Below are 10,654 nucleotides of genomic sequence, written 5' to 3'. Positions count from 1 at the left end.
GGAACTCACCTTGTAGACTAGGCTGGCCTCAAACTCACAGAGATCTGCCTGCCTTCACCTCCCAAGTGTTGGGAATAAAAGTGTAGGCCACCACAGCCCGGTGGTATTTTGATGCTTGTCTGTAATCTTAGCACTTGGGTGGTGGAGGCAGAAGGATTGGCGTTCAAGGCCATCAATAGCTATTGATCAAGTTTGAGGCTAGTTTGGGATACATTACACGCCACCTCTGAGAGGCAAACAGTGTGAGAAAATGCCATAACATAAAATAGAATGACTTCTCCTGAAAATTTTGACTAGGAAATCCCAACAGTGGTAGTGTGTGAGACCCCTGAGGCTGGAAGGTAGGGTCAGAAGAAAGTGGTACCTAGAAGCCATGATGAGTCACATGTGAGCTCCATGTTTAGGCTTTTCTGACCTTTCCATTCTACAAACCCTGAGTGGACGCTCATATCAGATTTACTCAGTTAATTGTGTTTATTTGTTCCATTTGACTTCTGTGTTTATTTGTATATATGTCTTTGTACCACTAAGAGTTCAGGAAAGACATGAGTAATGACTTCAGATGTCTCCAACAGAGGGAAGTCAATATAGGAGCTGGTTATACAGGCAGAGAAGGAACAGAAAAGTGAATGAGGGAGGTGAGAGGCAGAAAAGCAGGATGTTAGCACCAATGCAGCAAGAGACGATAGCATCTCTTGGAAGCTGAAATCACAGTAAGTTGCAGGAAAGAAGATGAAAAGGAGAAGGGTCAGTCTGCAAAACTGGAGCTACAGAGAGATGCACCCAAGACAGAAAGGCGTCCCAGAAAGGGATGGAGAGAAGTCCCCTGACGTCATTCCTCTTCTTAGCATTTGTTGTTGCACCAATGCATCCTTTGGCCAAACTACCCAGCAGCCAGAGGGCAACAGAGCCTGGGGAATGGAGTTGTCCTCAGGATGGAGCTGAGAGTGTGAAGATACAGAGCAGCCAGCCTAACCATAAAAGGAGCAACTGCATGTTGGTCTCTGGAGATGGGCAGGGCTTGCATGGTTCCTGTGACAGGCATGGCTGCCGGCAGGGAGTCTCTTTCTAATTATAAGAACTCCAAGAGGAGGGACCTGGAAATTTCACAGTGGCATTCAAGAGAACATGCTGCAAAGGGGGGGGGGGGGAGAAAAAAAAGTTTCAAACTTGTAGAACTCTGTAGCTCATAGCTGAAGTTTTTAGCTACCCACAGATGACTCAGAAAAACTTTTTTTGAGTTAAATTTCAGAAAATCTTGATTATCAGTGTGATCAGTCTTCTCTCCAGGACCTGGAGGGAATGATTAGGGGTGGCTAACTGTGATATTAGCTAGATAACCAGGACCTGGAGGGAATGATTAGGGGTGGCTAACTGTGATATTATCTAGATAACTGCAACTGACAAGAATTCATTTTTGTATCCTTAATCTCAAGAGCACTTGAAATAATATTCAAATAAATGTTTGCAAATGCTCCAAAAAAGTGGTGATGGATTCTTCTTTCTTTCTCTCTCTCTCTCTCTCTCTCTCTCTCTCTCTCTCTCTCTTTCTTTCCTTTCTTTCTTTCTTCCTTCCTTTCTCTTTTTCTTTTTGCTATTTTATGTATATATATATATATTATATGATGGCTTTATTGCATTGCATAAAGTCACTCTATACTGTGTATATCATTGTGTATCAATGGAAAATCAATGCAACTAAAAATTAGAGGACCCATTTATAAAATTTTCCTTGGCGACACAGATTTTGCTTCATGGCATTGAGGTAGATTTCAACAAGATAGGCCATGTCTAACATTTTCCTGTTGCTGGATGCCAGCTAGAAAAGTGAGCTAGGCTTCACCACCCAAAAGCCCTGATGCAACTCCTTCCCAGCCTCTTATCCGTGCCTCACACTTGTTCCCTTGGCCAGGCCTTGCTTCAAGGAGCTCACCCATGGTGTGTTTATTTTTAAACCAGTCGTTGCAAGAGCTATCACTTTACTGATGAGCAAATCAAAGGCTGACTGGATGTCAGGTTGAAAATATCCCTGGATGTCTGTGGAACCTGGCATTACCCATCTGTGAATGGATTTCCTGGTTTGTAAGAGAACTTGCTACATTTCACACATCTCCCTGCTGAAGTAACCCTTTCTCCAAATGTTCTCCTTCCTGTCACGTCTGGGAGGAATCATTCTAGCCACAGAACCATAGGCTTGATTTAGAAGACATTGAGAATGTCTTCCGTTTCTCCATACTTACTGTCTCACTGGGTCTGGAACATGAGGTCCTGGCCAATCTTTTCCTGTTAGGTATTCTCGGTGTGTAGACTTGGATACTTTTGGGGTACCTTCTGGGCCCATGTTAACTCTCTTTCCCCAAATGCACACAGGACGGAACCGCAATGGCCATGTTTATACCACTTGACTTCCTCCTCCATGGATGGAAACCACCACCAGTCACATGATGCACTCACGCTCAGTAGTCATAATGAGTTTTCTCCCTACAGTGATTTTGGAACTGAGACATGGACGACTCTTCAGAGTAGCCTTACACCTTGAACCCAGGGGGGTGTAAGATTTAAGCAGCCATTTTGAAGAAGGATGTGACTTTAAAGCGATATTTCTTATAGAAAGAGGACTTGACAAAGCAAATATGACGAGGAGCTGTTGAAGAAATAGAAGGCTAACCCTTTGATCCACAACTTTTTGTCTGCTTTTGGTCCAGCCCTCAGGCTCTGGCGACCAATCGTTCACTCTCTTTTCTGTAGAAGTCAGACTTTTATCTTTGGTCATTTAAGTATTTAGGCCAAGTAGCATTTTCCTTCCACGTCTGGCTTACTTCACTTGGCATGGTGCATTTAGGTTTATCTAAACTGACATGAATTCCTGAATGACAGAATTCTATTTTCTTTTTCAGGCTGAATAGTGTCCCTTTGTGTATATAAGCCACTTTATTCTGTGGTATTGGGGCCAAACCCAGGACCGTTGTGTGTTAAGCAAGTGCTACACCACTGAGCTATACCTTGCAAACTAGGCTTATTATTATTATTATTATTATTATTATTATTATTAGTTTGGTAGAGGAATTCCTTACTATGTAGCCCAAGCTAGCCTTGACCTTATGGTATTCCTGACTGGCAGGATTGCGGGCATGTGTTACCATGTCCATCTTAAATGTACATTTTTACTTACCCATTGATCTTGGGGACAGACACAGATTGCTTTTAAATCTTGACTCTTAAGAATAGTGCTACAATAAACACGAGAGGGAAGTTCTTAATTTACACTGTTGTCCATACACCAGTTGAATCTATATCAGCGTTGAAGTGGGATTGCAGAATTTTTAAAGTAGTTCATTTAAAATTTTTAGAGAACCCTCCATGCTATGTCATGACGATATTCCTGATGACATTGTTTCATTTTCTCCACATCAGCAACACTTGCTATCTTTTTAAAATTTTTTTAATTTTTATTTTTTCATTCAATTATTTACACTTCCTTCTCTCCTCCCAATCCCCTCTTGCTCCTCCACACCCCCCTCCTCTCTCTCCCACCCTGCTTGAGAGAGGGCAGGGAACCCTGCCCTGTGGGAAGTCCAAGGCCCTCCCCACTACATTCAGGCCTAGGGAGCTGTGCATCCATTTAGACTAGGGTCCCAAAAAGCCAGAACATGCCATAAAAACAAGTCCCAGTGCCTTTATCAATGGCTTCTCAGTCAGCTCCATTGTCAATCACATTCAGAGAGTCCGGTTTGATCACATGCTCATTCAGACGTGGTCCAGCTGGATTTGGTGAGCTCCCATTAGATCAGGCAAACTGCCTCAGTTGGTGGACCAACCCCTCGCGGTCCTGACTTCCTTGCTTGTCTTTTCCCTCCTTCTGCCCTTCAAATGGGCCTTGGGAGTTCAGTCTGTTGCTCTGATGAGGGTCTCTGTCTCTATCTCCATCTGTTGCCAGACAAAGACTCTATGGTGATATTCGAGATAATCATCAGCATGATAGTGGGGCAAGGCCAGTTCAGGCACCCTCTCCTCTGCTGCCCGAGGACCTAGCTGGGGGACATCCCCGTGGACACCTGGGATCCCCTCTAGAGCCAAGTCTCTTGCCAAACCTAAAATGGATCCCTTAATGTAGATAACTTCTTCCCTGCTCCTATATCCGCCCTTTCTCCATCTCCACCCTTCCACTCTCCCAAGCTCTTGCCAGTCCTTCCCTTCTCCCTTCCCTTTCCACCTCTCTTCTTCCCCCAACCTCACCCCCACCCCTGCCCCCACCTCCATGCCCACAACTTTTGCCCTGCAATCTTGTTTGTTTCCAATTTCCAGGAGGATCTATATGTTTTTCTTTGAGTTCACCTTGTTATTTGGCTTCTCTGGGCTTGTGAACTATAGGCTTAATGATCTTGGTTTATGGCTAGAGTCCACAAATGAGTGAGTACATACCATATTCATCTTTTTGGGTCTGGGTTATCTCACTCAGGATAGTGTTTTCTATTTACATCCATTTGCATGCAAAATTCAAGATGTCATTGTTTTTTACCCCTGAGTAGTACTCTAATGCGTATATATTCCACACTTTCTTTATCCATTCTTCCATTGAGGGGCATGTAGGTTGTTTCCAGGTTCTGGCTATTACAAATAATGCTGCTATGAACACAGTTGAACAAATGCTTTTGTAGTATGATTGGGAACACTTGCTATCTTTAGTCTTCTTGCTGACAATCCTTCCTACTGGTGTGAGAAGCTAACTCATTTGGTTTTAACTTGCATTTCTCTGGTAATTTGAGATATTAAGCATTTTAAAATTATTTATTTTAGCCAGGTGTGGGGAACACACAGTCCCCTGGAGGGAGGCAGAAGCTAAACTGTGGATTTCAGACTAGTCTGGTCTACATAGAGAGTTCCAGGCCAGTCAGGGCTACATAGTGAGACTCTACCTTAAAAATAAAAAAAATCATTATATTTTATCAATTAAATTTATTTTTAATTGATACACAAACTACAGAAATTCTGTTTATGGGGTATCATGTGCTCTCTTGATAAATACATACATTACATTGTATATTGTTTAAGTTGGGTGAAAGTATCTATTTCCTCAAACACTGTGCTTTTTATGATAAAAGCATTAAACTCTTTTACTTCTTGGCTGTTTCTAACAGTCACCTTGCCCTGCATCAGCACAGAGGAGCTTCCTGTCTCCTCCCAGCAGAATCTGAGCGCTCAATGGTACCTTCCTCCAGTACTCCCTCTTCAGAACCTGGTATCCACCGAAAATGACACACTTAAGCCACAAAAAATTTCAGATAACATCGAAATGTCTCTTGAAAACTTGTCAGTGTCTCCTCTTCTACTGAAAATGTGGCTTGAGGAGCACAGTTCTGGATCATTTTTCACATAAAGACATTTATGTGCATTTCACATAATAGTGCATTTTAATTAATTTTTGATCTTTTATTTATTGAAATTCTAATAGATGTATATAATGTGTTTTGATCATATCTTATCTATCCTCAACTTCACCCTGTCTCTCCCCAGTTCCAAATACCTCCCACCCCATCCCACTCCCACGTTCCGATTTATGTAGTCTGTCGGAATATTGACTGATTTTGCTTGCTTACAGGTCTTGTGTGGGCAACTCTAACAACAGGGAGTTCCTGAGTTCAGTGAGTTACATCTAGGAGGCAGTATCAAGCCCTCTCCCCATCCTCCAGCTCCTACATTCTTTCCACCCCCTTTTCTGAGATGTTCCCTGTGCCTCCCTGGGGTTGATATAAATGCTCCATTCAGGGCTGGGTCCTCTATAGCCCTGGCTGCTCCACAAGAAGATGGTCACAGCTGAGAGCAGTGCTAATGGATGGGCATAGACATTCGTATTTCAGACAGTTTAACAACATCCTCGTTTAGAAAAACAAAGATTGTAGGTTCTCCACTTCGGCCTATTACTTCCCCTTTGTGTGTTTTAAATTATGAAGAAGGATCACAGAGGAGACAGTATTTTGCAACTTTAAAACTTTAACTGCATGTCTTAGGTAACTTCCATGTTTTATTTGTTTGAGTATTTGTTTTTTAACCAAGGAAACAACAGAGAGGTGACATTAACAAGTTCTGTTCAGTTCACACTCATGGTGTGGTCCTGTTTTAGGGGTGGGGCATTTACTGATTCACAAGACAGCACTTTCTGCTTGTTACGAATTTTGTATTATATAGGAAAGATAGGCATTGGATCCTCCTACTCTCTCAAAGAGCCCCGAGAGCTTAGCCAGCTGTTTTGACACTATTGAGCCTGTGCATGTATCTGTGTTTTGAACAAGATATCAAGGGGTGGGCCCTAGATATCCACTGAACCCATGGATACACTTTCAAGTGTCCTAAGATCTTGTTGTTGGTGTTCAGGCAACAAACACTGACTCTCATGAAGTTAAGCAAGAATAGGAATTAATTGGAAGAATATTGTGTAGCTCAGAGTCCAGAAGGCACAGTTGGATAACTCCCTGTAGGGGAGAGCGGGAAGCAGGGGTTCTTGACTGCAGCCTCAGCAGGAACTTCTGGGTCTGCTCTACAGGGGGGCACTGTTGGCTGACTTTGCACCAGTGGCCTTCTCTCCTAGGGTTCCTCCATGGGAGATTCAGCTTACAGGGATAGAAAGCTGACTGATCCAGCTTGGGTCAGCAGCTTGTTTCTCTAACCAGAGGATATTAGATTCTGTTGATTGACACCTGGAACGGGGCCTGGGCAGCAGTTCACCACTGGGAAAGGAACAGCGATCGAACTAACTCCAGACAGTGTCCTGATTTTTGTTTCGTTTTATTTTTCATTTCTGTGTCTCCCTCACGTTTAACTTCTATTAGGAATTTTCCAGATTTTATTTTTTCTTTTCTTCCTTCCCTCCCTCTCTCCCTCCCCATTTCTTACTCTTTTCAATTTTAAAAAATATTTTTAAAATTTATGTATTCTCTCTCTCCAATTCTTTATTAAGCAAACACTTGATATTGTGGTTACAGGAAAAGTTGTAGAATAAGGGGCTAGAGAGATGCCTCGGCAGTTCAAAGAACTTTCTGAGTTTGCAGAGGGCCCAGGTTCAGTGTCCCAGTGTCCACATGGTGACTCACAACTGTCTGTAACTCCAGTTCCCCGGAACTGGTTGTAATCTTCTGGCCACCCTGAGCAGCAAGCACATATAAGGTACACATACATATGTGCAGGCAAACTCTCTCTTTCTCTCTCTCTCTCTCTCTCTCTCTCTCTCTCTCTCTCTCACATACACACACACACACTCACTTTCTCACACACACACAGGCAAAAATGAAAACATTTTTTATTTTTTAAAAAAGCCATAGATTTTTATTAATTTGGAGACAAATACACACCTAATGCTCAGCCTTCTTCAGCTGTTATATAGTTTTTATGGCTTATGGCTCTTTGAGGCATAGGAGACAATTCTACCCAGAAGGTCGTATATCAAGCACTAAAGAGTATCCTCAGAATTAAGCCCATCAGCTTTTCTCATGTAACTCTTGCTATTATCGCTGACTTAAGTGATAGTTTAAATATCATTGTTTTCTCCCTGGTTTTAAAAGGTATATGTAAATTTTTAATGAAATAAAGCTCGTATGCGATGTGACTTTGAAACAGTCTAGTATGGTCTTGCACACATTTATTCCCAGCCCTTAAGAGGTAGAGATAGGAGAATCAGGAATTCAAGGCCTGTCACCGCTACACATCACGATTGAGGTCAGCCTGTGCTACGCTACACCCTTTATCAGAACAACAATTACAACAATGAAAACAGGAGACTTTGAAATAAAAAAATTTATGTTATCAACCCAATAATAGCATAGATAACGACCTAATCTATGTACACTATTAACACATGTGCAACACACAGTTTTCCTGAAGTGAAAGGAGAGTTGACAGGTCTGGAGAGATGGCTCAGTGGCTAAAGAGCACTGGCTGCTCTTCCAGAGGTCCTGAGTTCAATTCCCAGCAACCACATGGTGGCTCACAACCATCTGTAAAGGGACCTATCTGATGCCCTCTTCTGATAGAAAGTAGAACATGCAGATAGAGCACTCGCATGCATAAAATACATAAATAAATCTTTAAAAAATGAAAAGAGATTTGACATACATTGTTTGCAGCAGTCTTTTCTTCATTTAAAACTTAAAATATGGCAAAAAGTAGAGTAATACCCCTATAACCACTGACGGTGTCTTAGTTACTTTTTAACTGTAAAGAGACACTAAGAAAGCATTTAATTAGGGGCTTTCTTAGAGTGTCGGGTGGGGGGGTAGCCCATGATCTTCATGGCAAGGAGTATGGCACTAGGCAGGCAGGCTGGCATGGCGCTGGAGCAGTCGATGGGAAATTACGTCTTATCCACAGATAGGAGGAAGAGAGAGTAGCCTGGACTAGGTTTTGGAAACCTCAGAAAGCTCATCCCCAGGGATACACCTCCTCCTCCAAGGCCACACCTCCTAATCACTCCTAAACAGTTCACTAGCTGGGAACCAAATATTCAGACATAAGAATCTGTGGCAGTCATTTTCATTCAAACCACCACAGATGGTGATATATAAAATCTGCCAACGGTGTTGCTTCATTTAATATTAAATTATATAATATATAAATATCATAATTTATATATAAATTATATACAGTTAAACAATCTTATTTTACAAATTTAAAAAAAAATCCAACAACTCAGGATGAAAGTGATTTACCTATCTTGCTCAATGTCTTGTAAGTAAAGTCAAGGTTCAAACATAGCTGATGTGCCCTCATGAAGCAGAAAAAGAAGCCAGACTATTGGTGTCTGTTTAAAAGTCTCTCTGCATTCGGTCAAATGGAACAAACTGAATCTGTCCGTCTTTCTCAGAAGATGACTAGTGTCGTGTAAATCCTGGACAGCTATGTTTTAAATGAATAAAAAATATACTCCATTTGCAAAACTCTTGGGCAATGCTATTCAAAATGCCGAGAAGTATCTGTGGATCTCACAAGTATTGACGAGTATATCGCTCCCTGACCAGTACACATGTTATTTCGACTCTTAACAGTAAAAGCCCCTGGCTAACTTCCTTTTTCATTTATTCCTAGGCAGGAAGCACTCTATCTTTCAATGTTCTTGACCTTTGGCCCCAGGTTCCTGCTATTTTAGCATCCTATTCCCCAAAATTAATTCAGCAGCAGGACATAGAGCACCCATTCTTCCACTGGATTCTATGGGGGAAAGAAAAATCAATAGATTTTCATCTGTGAACTAGCAAATGCATCCTTAGTATTTAAAATCTCCCGACAGCTTTCTGCATGAGCGTGGATGGGAACATCACCTCTCCTGAGGAATGTCTCTGCTGGCCTTTACGACAGGAAGCATGCAGGCATCTCGCTTTATTTCTGCATCTGATTTTAGTTCCTTTAATAAGTGCTAAGTAGGCTTCATCCAGTTATTTTCCAGTGTGTTTCTTCAAATCACCCAGTAGCATGTGCTAACACGTCTGTCTCTTGTTTTAATGAAAAGGTTTCAGCCTCCTCATCTGCAGTGTGCCATGGGGACATAGGCTAATTTCTATCCTGATAAATCAATTCAGACTGGGAGAGAGTCCTGGTGATGGAAAAGTCAGTTATTTTGTTCCATCAATATTGGTCTGGTGTGCACATGAATACGACAGACAGCCTAGTAAAAAACTCACACTTTCATTTGTATTGTCACTGTTGGCATTGCAGAAAGGAACAACTAGAGCCGCTGTGGTTTGGATAAGTGTCCCTTAAGACCCACATATCAGAGGCCTGGTGGCCAACCTTTATTATCAGATGGGGCCTAGGAACTTAAACCATTGGGGTGTTTCTTGAAGGACTTTGGGGGATCCCATTCTCTTCCTAATTTTTTTCTAACTTGCTCTGAAGTCACCATAAGATGAAGAAGCTGCCTCTGCTGCTTGCTCCTACCATAACACCCCGTAGTTCTACAGGCTCAGATTAACGACGTCACGTGACCACAGACTGAACCCTCTGAAATCTCACGTCAAAGTAACCCCCCTTCTTTCCTTATAAGTTGTCTATCTCAGACATGTTGACATAGTCGTGGAAAGCAGACTGACTTTTACTCATGGTCAATTCATTCATGCATTACAGAGACATTTATTCAAAATCAGCCTCAAACACGGTCCCAGCCCTCTGAACGTCCACAGACTGAGCAAAGGTTGGAGTGTTTTAGATATGTGTGTAGTTGCTGCTGGTGGTGGAAACGTGAAAAGTTAAGTGGATAATCAGAATACAGCACACCACTGTCTATTGTGTTGTATTTGGGAATGGGTTGCTGATCTGATCTGAGGATGCACTGAGTGTGGGTAGGGTCAGACAAGGCTTCCTATAATGGCTGAGCTGAGTGTTAACATCTAAAGAGTGGTATTGGACAAAAGAGTCAGAAAAAGAAAAGAACAGAGACAGTCTGGCATTATCTAAGACAGTGGTTCTCAAGCTACCTAATGATGCAACCCTTTAATACAGTTCCTCATGCTGTGGTGACCCCCCAACCTTACAATTATTTTCATTACTAATTTATTGCTGTAATTTTGCTACCATTACAAACATATTATAAGTATCCGTGTTTCCCAATGGTCCCAGAGGTCCCTGTGAAAAGGGTCAGTCAAGAACTACTGGTCTAAGAACTTCAAGT

Source organism: Myodes glareolus, chromosome 3 (assembly GCF_982192425.1).
Source record: "Myodes glareolus chromosome 3, mMyoGla1.1, whole genome shotgun sequence".
Taxonomy (NCBI): Eukaryota; Metazoa; Chordata; class Mammalia; order Rodentia; family Cricetidae; genus Myodes; species Myodes glareolus.
The sequence above is the reverse complement of the archived record's forward strand: the minus strand, read 5'-3'. Positions refer to the sequence as shown.